Genomic DNA, 14,962 nt, shown 5'->3' with positions numbered 1-14,962 from the left:
CCTCTTGTTTGGGGGGGGGGGGCAGTATTCAGTACACACCCTTGTTTCCAGCAGGACTACGATTCATGACACACTCCTTGTTTCTGGATGGGGCAGTATTTAGGAGACACCTCTTACTTCCAGAGAACATAGTATTCAAGACACACTCCTTGTTTCCAGGGGACATTGTACTCATAATATATCTCTCCTTCCCAGAAGGAACGGTGTTCAGGACACACCTCTTGTTCCCGGGGGAGTACTATTGATGACACAACTCTTGTTTCCAGAGGGGACGGTATTGAGGACACACCTCTTGTTTCCACTAGGAGTACTAATGAGGACACACCCTTGTTCCCAGGAGTCAAGAGGCTAAACAACAGCTGAAGTTGGCTTGTTACCCGGTGTGCTACACCCAATAATTACAATGGGGTGGAGAAGCAGAAAAGTTTATTTGAAGCTTCAAAAATGTACAGGGAGATTTGAATCTCAAATCCTGTACACAGAGCAGGAAGTTACACAGGCTTTATACATCCTTTTTTTTAGCATACTTATTTAATAGCAAGCTGCCCCAAGTATTTATATAGCCAGCCAATTCAGTTCCCAGGTAGTTCCCTGATTCTTTGTATTATTTGTTAAACTATACATAAAGCTGCTTTATTTAGCATTGTTTTTCCATATTTGCCCTGTGTGGCCTTGCTTAGTTTCAGGCAATCTGACTTCACAGCATATTGTTGCAGATCCACAGCAGTTATGTTGTGTGTGCCTCCAGGCGGGGGGGCCAAGGACACTTGGGCCTAGTACACAGAGCTGCTGCGAGTGCCTTCAGGCGGGGGGGGGGGGGCAAGGACACCGGGGCCTAGTGCAAGGGGGCTTCATCGACACTCATGGTCTTCCATCCCCTCGAGTTACCTAGTGGCCATGCCCCAGTGTCCTCAACAACTCCCCCCTTTGAGAACACTCAACAACCTTGGCTCTGCGTTTTTTTACTTGGGCTACTTATTTTTTTACAATAGGACTTTGCATAAGCATTTTGTGATAGCCCTGAAGAGAACAACTTATTAACTTTTGCAAAAGGGCCTTAACACAATACTGCACAGCATAATACCGGTAATACAAGCAATACAGGAAAGAGAATTTTCAATAGCAGGCTAAATAAACCACCAAGCCAAGACGACAAACCCCAGCCTGAAAACAAGGTTTGCAACCAATTGTTCTCTGGGGCAGTATAGGCAACCTGTGCTCCGGCTCGGGCATGGGCCTCAGCCTGTACCACCTTTTTATAGATTTTATAACTGCTATTATTTACATATACATAATATTGGGGCCCGACGAGGGCACAAACCCCTTTTTGGGATGCCAAGAGATAGTCCAAAGCCAGCCTGTTTTGGAGGGAAAACGTTTTGAGCTGCTGTACCTTTTTATTTAATGTTTTTATTGCTGACCCTAAATTACTAACCAAGTTTTTTAACTTTAAGGCCACCTTTTTAAGTACCATTTGCAGCCTTATACTATAGCAGCCTATGCATGCCATGGCTGGCCCGGTAAACAGTGGCGCTATTCCCAGTACAGAGCACCCTACAAGCTTCTTGGTTGTGAGGGGATTTTTTATATTGCCCTTCAATGCCGTAGTCAGTTGCCGCAGGGTTTTTTTTTGTGACTTAACAGAGGTGTCTTGGGCATTTTTAATTTTTTTTTTTGGGCAGTGTGGCAGTTATTGACAGATGAGGAACTCCATGAGCTATATAACAGCTACTTGTCCAGTTGGCTGGCAGCACCTTGTAAGCCTTTTGGCCACATATAATATAGTGACCCTGTAGGGCCCAGTAAGGACTATTTTTAAGGGGATTTCTGGGATATTTAAGGCTGCTTTGGCTGCTTTTTTTAAACAATTTATATGCCCCTAAGGGGGCATCTTATTTTTTTTGATTGGGGACAAGTGGGGGCGTTTTTAATTGTGCCGTTTAAATTATACTTGCCATAGGGACCATTACAAACCCACCATTGGCTTGCTACATTGGAGATATTAACTGGACTGCAAGTTATATTTCCAAACCTTTTTTTTTTGTGGTAAGAGTATTTGTAAGAGTTTCTTTAAAAGGGGAGGAACCATTACACCCACACTGTTGGCCTCCCCTTTTGGTTTTTATTTAATACCCATCAGCCCACTGTGTAATAACACAGGAGCTTTTTCCCACAGGACGCTCATAGTGATTAGATTGGTTTTAGGTAAAACATAACACTTCCTTAGTGAGTACTGCAACTGAATACTTCTGGTCCTGATAGGTGGCTTGCTGTAAAGAGGTCTTATTCCAGAACGGCGAGTCCGTTCTTTTCTGCTTTTTGGTGGTGGCTAATTCTGCTAGGGTCAAGGGCAGCATGTCAAGGGGCATTCCTGTTTTTGGGGGACAGTGGAGTTGGAGCACATACCCAGCAATCAGTCTGGTTTGTTAAATTAGCAACATGGTGCACAAGCGAAACAAAGGAGTTATGCTCCCGATATGCACACTTTGGAAATACCAATACAGAGAATAACAATGTTACCCAATTAATTATTACCAGAGTCTTCCCAACCCAGGGTCTCCAGTACCTGGGTGGGCCCATTTTAGCATTAAGGTGCCCGCTATTTGTGTTTTTTAAACAGTAGCTTTAGCCCGAGATCGTCACTAGATGAGGAGTCAGCAGGTTGGATGGTCCACTGTTCTGCTGACGAGGGGGTGGGTACTGCCTTCAGACGAGAGTGATGGATCCGGTTCTTGTGTCCCTCGATTTTTGCCACTGTATGGGAGATCAGCAGGACGGTATAGGGTCCTTTCCACTTTTCCTGGAGAGGCTCGTTTTTCCAGGTGCGAACAAGCACAGGGTCACCGGGCTGTAAGGAGTGAATGGGAGAGTCCAAGGGGAGAGGCTGGGAATCCTTGGTATACCTGTGAAGAGACAAGAGAACAGCAGACAGGGAACACATATACTGTGACAAAAAACATTACCCAATTCCCATTCCCCTGACAGAACCGGGGTGCCATTCACAGGCCATGCCCTTTTAAACATCATTTTAAAGGGACTGAACCCTAATCTACCCTTTGGGAGAACGGGGATACGGAGTAGGACGAGGGGCAAAGCATCAGGCCATCGCAGTGAGGCTTCTTGGCACATTTCTGAGAGATGCCGTTTAAGGGTCTGATTGGTACGCTCCACTACCCCACTGGCTTGCGGTTTCCAGGGCGTATGGAGTTTCCAGGGGATCTGTAAGGCATGTGAGATGCTTTGAATGATTTCTGATGTGAAGTGTGTCCCGTTGTCAAATTTCATCCACAGGGGGAGTCCAAAGCGAGGAATGATCTTCTTAACAAACTTGAGGGCCACTGTTTTGGCAGTGCAATTACGGCATGGGAAGGCTTCTGGCCATCCGCTGAACCGATCCACTATAACTAGGAGATATTTGAACCCTTGGGTCCGGGGAAACTCAGTAAAGTCTATTTGCCACACTTGTCCGGGGCCCGGAGTGGGTTCTAGGGCAGCTGATGGCACAGGATGTCCCGGTCAGGGGTTATTCTTTTGGCAGACTAAGCAGTCCGCTTGTACCTGGGCAGCCAGGGGTCGGAGTCCGGAAGTGATAAAATATTTTCCCATTAGTTGGATAAGTGCTTCCCTGCCAGCATGAGTGGTTTGATGTAGTTTCTGCAGCACTGGCCGGATTAGGCCCTTTGGTAAGAGGACCTTCCCTTCTGGGGAATGGAGCCATCTCTCCTTTTCCCGGAGATTGAGTTTGTCAGTTAGCTGTCTCTCCTCCCCAGAGTACTGAGGGGTTGGAAGCTCCCCTACTGATGGGATAAGGGCATGCATATGGGCATTCTCAGTCTGAGGGGATGGCAGGGTGGCAGCATGCTTTGCCTCTCTATCTGCCCGGGCGTTACCTTTGGCCACATCTTGATTCTTCCTTTGATGGGCTTTACAATGTACCACCGCCACTTCCGAGGGGAGTTGTACGGCTTCTAGGAGCCGGAGGATTTGGGGCCCGTACTTGACTGGGGAGCCTTGGGCTGTCAGCATTCCCCTTTGCTTCCATAGGCCAGCATGAGCATGCAGCACACCAAAAGCATACTTTGAATTAGTAAAAATGTTGACCCGCTTTCCTTTTGACAGTTCAAGTGCACGGGTCAGGGCTATTAGTTCGGCAAGCTGGGCAGAGGTCCCAGCAGGCAAACCTTCAGCTTCCACGGTGTCATGGAGGGTCACAACAGTGTAACCCGCCCTCCTTTGCCCATCTATTACAGTACTGCTACCATCAGTGTACCACTCATAATCTGCATTTGGGAGGGGTACATCCTTTAAATCCGGACGGCTGAAGTACTGGACATCTATGATCTCTAAACAGTCATGTTTCTGTTCCTCTGTTTCTGGCAAGAGGGTGGCTGGGTTAAGGGAGGGGCAAGGCTGTAAGGTGACTTCAGAGTTCCCTAACAGCTTAGCCTGGTACCGAGCAATCCGAGCCTGGGTGAGCCAAAGCCCTCCCTTTGCATCCAATAAGGCTTGGACCATATGGGGAGTATAGATTTGCATAACCCTTTCCAATGTTAGCTTCTCGGCTTCCTCAAGCAATAGGGCAGTAGCTGCGACCGCCCGTAAACATGCCGGCCAACCCTTTGCAACCTGATCCAATTGCTTAGAAAAATAAGCCACGGGACGTCTCCATGCTCCTAACAGCTGTGTAAGCACTCCTAGGGCCACCCCCCTTCGTTCATGTACATACAACTGAAACGTCTTAGAGAGATCCGGCAGGTCCAGAGCTGGGGCGTCCATCAATTTTCTTTTCAGGATTTTAAATGCCCTGTCAGCCTCTGGGGTCCAATAGAAGGGGTCATGATACGCTCCTTTTACACAGTCGTACAGGGGTTTAGCCCACAGTCCAAACTCTGGGATCCATATCCTGCAAAAGCCTGCCATACCCGGAAATGCCCTGAGCCGCTTACAATTATTTGGAGAGGAACTTGACAGATAGATTCCTTTCTTCTTCTTCTTCTTCTTTTTTTTTTTTGCTTGAACACTGACGCTGACGCGTTCTTGCCTTAGCTATAACCTGATCCCTCTCCACCTCAGACAACAGGGTTCTCAGGAGGATATTACAGTCGTCTCAATCGGCTTGTGACTACTGAGGCACCCCTCAAAGACTGAAATAAACCTGCTTGCATTCGTTGAGAATTCCCCAGCCTGTGTTTTAAAAGCTGCTAAGTCTATTGGATTGAATGGCACATGGGCGTAAACTTGCCTGACGTCTGTCTGCCCCTGGGCAAGCCACAACAGTCTCGGTAAGCAAAGGATAGAGTACCATCGAGGGGGCAATCTCTGTAACCCCGAGGCATCCTACCCTTATACGGTAGGGGTGTGGGGGCCGAAGGGGACACCGGCTCTGCCATTACAGTGGGGGTGGGGGTCTGGGGACTAACATTAGCTACTACCGAACCAGTCGGAGTCAAATTACAACTTTGCAGAATTACAGCTCTGTTCTATTCCTTAAAACCATAAACGCTTGTGCATACAAATATTCATTCCATTTACCCATTCACTGACAAAACAAAACTAATTGGAGGATCGTGTTGTAATTAATTGACCCTCCTGGTGGCCACCACCCCTGGTCCTCTAGTTGATATTGAGGCCAGTCAACTGTACAGAATTGTTTTAATTGGCTCTTAGTCATTGGATTCGCACCAAATACCTTCTAGTTTGCTAGAATGCACTTTAGGGGCGTACACTGTGCCCTAACCCCTGAGCTCTGTCCCTGTCCCATACCTACAGGGTAACTCTGGGCGTCCCCAGGTTCCAACAGAGCATACAATCCGGATTTTAAAAGGTTCCTACCTTATCCAAGGGACCGGTTCTTCACCGTGGCCTGCAGCTGCTTCTCCCCCATGTCTAAGGGACCGGTTCTTCACCGCCGTAGACAACTGCTTCTCCACTATATGAGTGCCTTGCACCGTTGTGCCCTCTGGGGTCGATCAAATTGCGTCTCCTTCGAGGCCCCGATGAACTCACCGGTGCGCGCTGGGCGTCGGTTCTCGCTGCAATCCTCGACCTCCAGGAAGGGTCTGGGCAAGGCTAAATTGCAGCCTCGTCGCCCACCCAGGGACGCCAAAAGCTGTTGCCGGCACCCAGTGCCGAGAGGCTGAACAACAGCTTGAGTTGGTTCGTTACCCGGTGTGCTACACCCAATAATTACAACGGGGTAAAAAAGCAAAAAAGTTTATTTAAAGCTTCAAAAAGGCACAGGGAGATTTGAATCTCAAATCCTGTACACAGAGCAGGAAGTTACACAGGCTTTTATACATACTTTTTTTTAGCATACTTATTTAATAGCAAGCTGCTCCAAGTATTTATATAGCCAGCCAATTCAGTTCCCAGCTAGTTCCCTAATTCTTTGTATTATTTGTTAAACTATACATAAAGCTGCTTTATTTAGCATTGTTTTTCCATATTTGCCCTGTGTGGCCTTGCTTAGTTTCAGCCAGTCTAACTTCACAGCATATTGTTGCAGATCCTCAGCGTAACTGCTGTGTGTGCCTCCAGGCGGGGGGGCCAAGGACACTTGGGCCTAGTACGCAAAGCTGCTGCGAGTGCCTCCAGGCAGGAGGGGGGGCCAAGAACACCGGGGCCTAATGCGAGGGGGCTTCATCGACACTCGTGGTCTTCCATCCGCTCGACTTACCTAGTGGCCATGCCCCAGTGTCCCCAACGCTATTGATGACACACCTCTTGTTTCCAGAGGAGACAGTATTCATGGCACACTTCTTATTTCTGGAGGACACTGTACTCATAACACATCTCTTGCTGCTAGAAAGGACAGTATGCTGGACATAGCTCTCGTTCTCAGAAGAACTATTAATGACTTACCCCTTCTTTCTACAGGGGACTCTATTCGAAACTCACCCCTTCTTTCTGGAGGGGACACTATTCAGGATAAACCCCTTATTCCCAGAGGAGACTGTATTCAGAACACACCTCTCTAGAGGGAACAGTCTTCGGAACATACTTCTTGGTCCCGGTGGGGACAGGATTCGTGACACACCACTTGTTTTTAAGAGAAGTATTATTGATAAAACACCCCTTCTTTCTGTGAGAGGACAGTATTTGTTACACACCTCTCCTTTCCAGAGAGGACTGTATTCAGGACTCACCTCTTGTTCCCAGAGTGAGCACTATTGATGACACACTTCTTGTTTCTGGGGGGCACAATATTCAGGACACACCCCTTGTTCCCAGAGGAGACAGTATTCAGAACACACCTCTCGGTCCCACTGGGGACAGTAATTGTGACACACCTCTTTTTCCCAGGAGTACTATTGATGACACCCCTCTTGTTTCAGGGGGGACACTATTCAGAACACACTGCTTGTTTCTGCAGCGACTACAATTCACGACATGCCCTTTGTTTCCTGGGGGACTACAATTCATGACACACCCCTTGTTTCAGGGGGGAACGGTATTCACTGATCACACCTCGTTCCCAGAGCAGACAGTATTCATGACACACCCCTCATGTCCAGAGGGCAGGCTACCCATAGCACATCTTAACACGGCTGTTACTCTGAAACATGAAGAAAAGGAGTACTTGTGGCACCTTAGAGACTAACCAATTTATTAGAGCATAAGCTTTCGTGAGCTACAGCTCACTTCCTCAGATGCATATCGTGGAAACTGCAGCAGGCTTTATATATACACAGAGAATATGAAACAATACCTCCTCCTACCCCACTGTCCTGCTGGTAATAGCTTATCTAAAGTGATCATCAGGTAGGCCATTTCCAGCACAAATCCAGGTTTTCTCACCCTCCACCCCCCCACACAAATTCACTCTCCTGCTGGTGATAGCCCATCCAAAGTGACAACTCTTTACACAATGTGCATGACAATCAAGTTGGGCTATTTCCTCGATATGCATCTGAGGAAGTGAGCTGTAGCTCACGAAAGCTCATGCTCTAATAAATTGGTTAGTCTCTAAGGTGCCACAAGTACTCCTTTTCTTTTTGCGAATACAGACTAACACGGCTGTTACTCTGAAATCTGAAACATGAGTAATACGGTTAATGATAAAAAGAACAGGAGGACTTGTGGCACCTTAGAGACTAACAAATGTATTAGAGCATAAGCTTTCGTGAGCTGCGGCCAATTAAGTGAGCTCTGAAACCTGTCATTATTAATGATACACCCCTTCTTTCGGGAAGGGACACTCTTCTAGACACGTTTCAGAGTAACAGCCATGTTAGTCTGTAGTCGCAAAAAGAACAGAAGGACTTGTGGCACCTTAGAGACTAACCAATTTACTTGAGCATAAGCTTACGTGAGCTACAGCTCACTTCATCAGATGCATACTATGGAAAGTTTAGAAGATCTTATTATATACACACAAAGCATGAAAAAATACCTCCTCCCACCCCACTCTCCTGCTGGTAATAGCTTATCTAAAGTGATCACTCTCCTTACAATGTGTATGATAATCAAGTTGGGCCATTTCCAGCACAAATCCAGGTTCTTCCCCCCCCGTCTCCCCCATACACACAAACTCACTCTCCTGCTGGTAATAGCTTATCCAAAGTGACCACTCTCCTTACATTGTGTATGATAATCAAGGTGGGCCATTTCCAGCACAAATCCAGGATTTAACAAGAACGTTGGGGTGGGGGGTAGGAAAAAACAAGGGGAAATAGGCTACCTTGCATAATGACTAAGCCACTCCCAGTCTCTATTCAAGCCTAAGTTAATTGTATCCAATTTGCAAATGAATTCCAATTCTAGACACATCTCTTGTTCCCAGAGGGGACTGTGTTCAGCACACACCTCAAGGTCCCAGTGGGGACAGTCTGTGTGTCACATTTCTGGTTTCTGCAGGGTCAGTATACATGACACACCCCTTGTTTAATGGGAGAGGGGGACAGTATTCACGTCACACCTCTTGGTTCCACAGAGGACAGCATGCATATCACACCTCATTTCCAGGAGGAGTACTATTGGTAACACACCCTTTGTTTCTGGAAGGGAGAGTATTTGTCACACACATCTTCTTTCTGGAGGGCACAGTATTCGTGACACACCCCTTGTTCCTAGAGGAGACAGACTTTGTGTCACACTTCTTGTTTCCAGGAGAAGTACTATTGACGACGCACCCCTTGTTTTTGGAGGGGACAGTATTCCTGATTCACCCCCTTCTTTCCAGGTGGAATGCTATTGACAACATATCCCTGGGGTTCCCAAGCCTGCATGAGACATTTTTTCACTGAGGGAATGTGACCGAGAAGACATTGAACATATCTTCTCACAGGAAGAATTATATTGGGGAAAATTAAAATCACACCATCTGCAAAGCAGACTGCTACAGCAGGGAATTAAACTACTTCCTGTTTCTGAAGAAGACTAACAAAACACACCATATTTTGTATTATACATAAAATGTTACTGAGTAACCGTAGATTATTATTGGTTTCTGAGAGGACAGCAGGATACTATTTGAGTGTTGCTATTAATATTTACTCCAGAAACAAGATGGCTGGGGCTGTACCCCAATGCACAAAGTTTCTAATAGCTGCAGCCCTCGCACACATTTGAATCCTGCATGGAGAAACACACTCTCTAACTGATTGCCTCCCATACGTGCCCCTCCTGGACTAGGGCAACCTCTCAGATCTAGGTTTCAGAGTAGCAGCCATGTTAGTCTGTATTCAGAAAAAGAAAAGGAGTACTTGTGGCACCCTAGAGACTAACCAATTTATTTGAGCATAAGCTTTCGTGAGCTACAGCTCACTTCATCGGATGCATTCAGTGGAAAATACAGCGAGAGTTATATACACAGAGAACATGAAAAAATGGGTGTTATACACACTGTAAGGAGAGTGATCACTTAAGATGAGCTAATATCAGCAGGAGAGTGGGGGGGGAGGGCGGGGAAGAAAATCTTTTGTAGTGATAATCAAGGTGGGCCATTTCCAGCAGTTAACAGGAACAACTGAGGAACAGTGGGGGGTTGGGGGGAGAACTAAACATGGGGAAATAGTTTTACTTTGTGTAATGACCCACCCACTCCCAGTCTCTAGTCAAGCCTAAGTTAATTGTATCCAGTTGGCAAATTAATTCCAATTCAGCAGTCTCTCGTTGGAGTCTGTTTTTGAAGTCTTTTTTTGTAATATTGCGACTTTTAGGTCTATAATCGAGTGACCAGAGAGATTGAAGTATTCTCCGACTGGTTTTTGAATGTTATAATTCTTGACGTCTGATTTGTGTCCATTTATTCTTTTACGTAGAGACTGTCCAGTTTGGCCAATGTACATGGCAGAGGGGCATTGCTGGCACATGATGGCATATATCACATTGGTAGATGTGCAGGTGAACGAGCCTCTGATAGTGTGGCTGATGTGATTAGGCCCTATGATGGTGTCCCCTGAATAGATATGTGGACACAGTTGGCAACGGGCTTTGTTGCAAGGATAGGTTCCTGGGTTAGTGGTTCTGTTGTGTGGTTGCTGGTGAGTATTTGCTTCAGGTTGGGGGGCGGTGTCTGTAGGCAAGGACTGGCCTGTCTCCCAAGATTTGTGAGAGTGATGGGTCATCCTTCAGGATAGGTTGTAGATCCTTGATGATGCGTTGGAGAGGTTTTAGTTGGGGGCTGAAGGTGATGGCTAGTGGCGTTCTGATGTTTTCTTTGTTGGGCCTGTCCTGTCGTAGGTGACTTCTGGGTACTCTTCTGGCTCTGTCCATCTGTTTCTTCACTTCAGCAGGTGGGTATTGTAGTTGTAAGAATGCTTGATAAGAGATCCTGTAGGTGTTTGTCAGCCAAAAGGCTGACAAATTGGTAACGATGTCAGCCTTCTGGCTGTTTGACTGCACTGCACCATGGTTTCGAAATCACTGCAGTGATTTAAAACGCTATGACATGGATGACTAAATGAGTCATCTAACCGCAACCCAAGCTCTACGTTATGGTTCTACAAATAAAGCGTGCACAACGATACAGAAACAATTGACAAACGCTTCCGAATGCCCAAAACAATGATACAACCCCTAACGCTGTTCTCTTGTGACTTTCATGGCTAGAACGTTTCAAGTGGCAAACGACTGACTCCTTTCAAAAGAAAGTTACTTCTTGTGCAAGTAATTACAGGAACTGCTTCACACGAGTGACTGAACAAATAAACCCAATCTCTCCGACTGGGATTGCAAAAGTGACAATAATGCCATTTCATGATATTGGTAGTTCTGCTAGGTACCGGAACACAGTGACACCAGCCCCGCTGCTCTACTACATTCTAGCCATCAAACAGAGGACCCTTCTGATCACAACCCAAAAAATATATGATCTAACCCCGATTCTTCCAAACAAAGCACACCAGTCTTCTCCAGTGACACCGATATCTTCGGACCGCAGGGACAGAAATAGCTTCCTATGAGAAATCAAAAAAAGATTAGCATTTGTTCTACAGCCATTGAACGTGCCAAACATCTCAGTTTCTAAAACAAACACAACAAAATTCCCGTTGACGTGCACCCAGTGAAACGTATTTCCCATCTTCAACATAGAACGGACTGACAAGACTACCATGATCGATAACCATACTTAACTTGCGAACCTGACGTCAAATCCACTTCCATTTTGAGAAACAAGTACTTCCGCAGCTTGCCACAGCCCGTTCCCTCGGTTCTGGACTCGGATCCCCCTGTGGCACGCAAACAATAAATGCCACGTTATTGCTAAATGCCATAACGCCAAACTCACATTGCTAAACTGACATATTCGACAAGCCAAAAGAGCCCTGACACATTCCTACCCACAAAGAAGGAGCAACCAACTACTTCTATTCAGTTACAATGAACAAGCAACATACTCAAAATTTACACGATACTCATGGCCTTTTCCCACCCTGACTGGGGCCCATCGCTAACTGAGATGCTCGCATCCTCCTGAGGAAACAAGGTAGTGGTGACCAGTGATGCGAACCCAGTGCTGTGAGAGAGAGAAGAACGGAGAACTGAGCATCTCTAGTTACAGACAGCTCACTCTGCCAGCGATCGACTTTCCCTCAGGGGAAACGCACCCTTCCGCCGTACAACCATCTCCCGCCCACCCCTCACGTGTCCATTCAGACTGGGGAGAGAGTTTACAGGACTCCCACCCCTAAACAGGGAGCCTCAACGGCACATATACTTCTGACTATCGAACCCTTCGGCACAGACTTAACTTTGACAGCCGCTCCCGCTCTCAAGATCGTCTTGTCCTTTGTACACGGCCCTTCGCTCCCATACGCTGACGTGACGGTCAGACAGAAGTAGTCACGACCCTCCGCGGAACGACACCACACGGTACAGGATCTGGACGCGCCTGCAGAGACGAACAAAGCTTGACTGCAAACCGACTGGCAAAGCGCCCAACGACACGATCTGAAACATGACCTCCCCTGCATACTGCTTTCCGAACGGAAGGAACGCCTACCACACATTACACCCCCCCTCAGAGAACCGCCCACCCACCCCAAACACGCTCATCCACATACTGGTGGCCCCCCACGTGTCCCACCACAATTGGGACCCATCGCTAACTAGGATGCTCACATCCTCCTCGGAAACCACCACCACGAAGAGGAGAACGCAAGGTGGAAGCGGTGACCGGTGATGCGAACCCAGTGCCACGTACGAGAGAAGAATGGAGAACTGAGCATCTCTAGTTACAGACAGGTCACTCTGCCAGCGATCGACCTTCCCTCGGAGGAAACACACGCTCCCGCTGTACAACCATCTCCCGCCCACCCCTCACGTGCCCATTCAGACTGGGGAGAGAGTTTACAGGACTCCCGCCCCTAAACAGGGAGCCTCAAAGGCACAAATAGTTCTGACTATCGAATCCTTGGGCACCGACTTAATTTTGACAGCAGCTCCTGCTCTCAAGATCGTCTTGTCCTTTTTTACACGGGCCTTCGCTCCCGTACGTTGACAGCCGTATGGCGATGTCGTGACACGGTCACAGAGAACTAGTCACGACCTTCCACGGAACGACACGGTACCGGATCTGGACACTTTTGAAAATAAAAACAAAGCTTGACTGCAAACCTCAGTTATAAACTCTACTCACAAAGCTCCCGACACCACAATATGAAAGATGACCTCACCTGCATACCGTTTCCTTGAGAGGGAACAGCTACTATACCCGCCACATAGGACACTCTCATCCACACGGAAAATGGCTACGCTTCTAGATAGTGGCGGCTCTCCCCCTTTCCCTACACCGCAGGGACCCATCGCTAACTAGGATGCTCGCATCCTCCTCGGAAAACCACCACCGTGTAGAGGACCTGTCATCCCAAACCAGTGCTGCGTAAGAGAGAAGAACTGAGAAGGGAGCATCTTTAGTTACAGACAAGTCACTCTGCCAGCACGCTCGGGGGAAACGCACGCTCCCTCCGTACAGTGAGCTCCCGCCCACCCCTCAGGGTCCATTAAGAATGAGCAGAGTTTAGAGAACTTCCGTAACTAAAGAAACAGCCTCAACATCAGAAACGCTTCTGACCATCGAATGCTTTGGCGTATACTTTATCTTTGGAGATTGGACAGGTGCTCTCCCTCTCGAGATTTCCTTCGCCTCGGTAGACAGGCCTTCGCTCCCATATGTTGAAATTGCTTACAAAATACAGCAGCCCTGCGACGGACGAAGAGAAAAATATGCACAACCCTTCACTTCTCGATGCGACTCGTTACCGGATCTGGACGCAGCTGCGAATACAAAGAAAGCTTGACTACAAACGTGGTTTATAAACTCTACTCGCATGGTTTCAGGCAACCAAGTAGAAGAAAATACAGGAGGGGCAAGCAGCTGAGATTAAGAGAAGAAACTCGTACTAAATATTACGGTCTCCTCAGACCAGTCCCCACCTAACCCAGACAGAAAACTTCTTTGCTTCTACAACAGTCTGACACCATGGACGCTCTACCGATACCAGATGTCTGTTTAACAGAAGCTCTGTCGGAAACAACCCCTAATGTCTTTCCTCCTAATGAAAATACAAATGATAATAGGGTAATCAAACACGCTATGAGCAACCTGAAATGAAAGAAAACCACATTACACAAAAATAAGCACAGAAAAATAGCACATTAATCACAAATACATATCATCGTTACCTCGCATCGATACTCACCCTGACTATAAACACCCCTATAAGCGCCTATGCGCATCTCTTTGAACCAACACAAAGCCGAATGACTTATTGTGACAAGACCCCAGCTTATATACTGCCTAAGCTCCACCCCTCCGTTTCCCAGCATGCTTTAGAAGCCAAAGGCAGCTATAAATACAGACTCAGACGACACAGAAACCCTTTAGTTCATTCCTAGCTTAGCGGTGGTAAGTGCTGTTCGTCTTGATGTATTAATCGGCCTTCCTTCTTACAATACAAATTTGCAGAAGACTCAAACTCTATCACCGAGTAACACTATAATTACCGTGTTTCAGGTTCGTAAAAAGAAAATGCTACCTAGAGGGAAGAGGGGACTCCACGGTAGGTCCAGTTGGGGGCTGCCAAAAGAGGTACCTCAACGGTGCTGGGGCGGGGGGTTTGTACTGTGAGAGAGTATTTAGGGGGTAATGGAAAGATTACTTGGCTGACGCTTGAGGGCATACCACAGCCTCGAGTTCAAAATGGAGGATGGTGTCGATCCCTGACACGCCGCCCAGGCAGCTGCCATGGGCCAGAAAAACCGTACCATCCCCATGACCAACTTTAGGGAAAATGGCAACCTGTGCAAACTTGTACTTTGCCCTGGGCTGCATCCCCTGCACACCCCACTGCTTCCTCCGAGTGCTTAATTTACATGGACAAAGGTCACAGAGCACTGTATGGGCAGCTAGAGAGCACTGGCTGCTGGGTAGGTGTCCAGTTCTTAAGGCGACGCCACCACCCTCAGCAGAATCGCAGACATAAGAGTCGCATAGTGTATTGCCACCCTGACACCTCCG

The 14,962-nt window shown here is 47.3% G+C and overlaps 1 long non-coding RNA gene across 3 annotated transcripts; it reads right to left on the bottom strand.

Moving 5' to 3' along the window:
* Nucleotides 1–10,877: 10,877 nt before the first annotated feature.
* On the bottom strand, nt 10,878–13,790 carry LOC311511318. 3 transcript variants are annotated; one of them, XR_014709254.1, is made up of 4 exons: nt 12,869–13,790; nt 12,190–12,334; nt 11,586–11,672; nt 10,878–11,399 (listed from the first exon to the last, which is right to left on the bottom strand). It is a non-coding gene; the product is annotated as an uncharacterized lncRNA (long non-coding RNA). The 3 variants fall into 3 exon arrangements; XR_014709255.1 differs by having other exon boundaries at nt 11,578–11,672; nt 12,195–12,334; nt 12,869–13,789; XR_014709256.1 differs by having other exon boundaries at nt 12,195–12,334; nt 12,869–13,786.
* Nucleotides 13,791–14,962: the final 1,172 nt, after the last annotated feature.

The sequence above is a fragment of the Lepidochelys olivacea genome (assembly GCF_965140295.1).
Source record: "Lepidochelys olivacea isolate rLepOli2 genome assembly, chromosome: 22".
Taxonomy (NCBI): domain Eukaryota; kingdom Metazoa; phylum Chordata; order Testudines; family Cheloniidae; genus Lepidochelys; species Lepidochelys olivacea.
The sequence above is the reverse complement of the archived record's forward strand: the minus strand, read 5'-3'. Positions and strand labels throughout refer to the sequence as shown.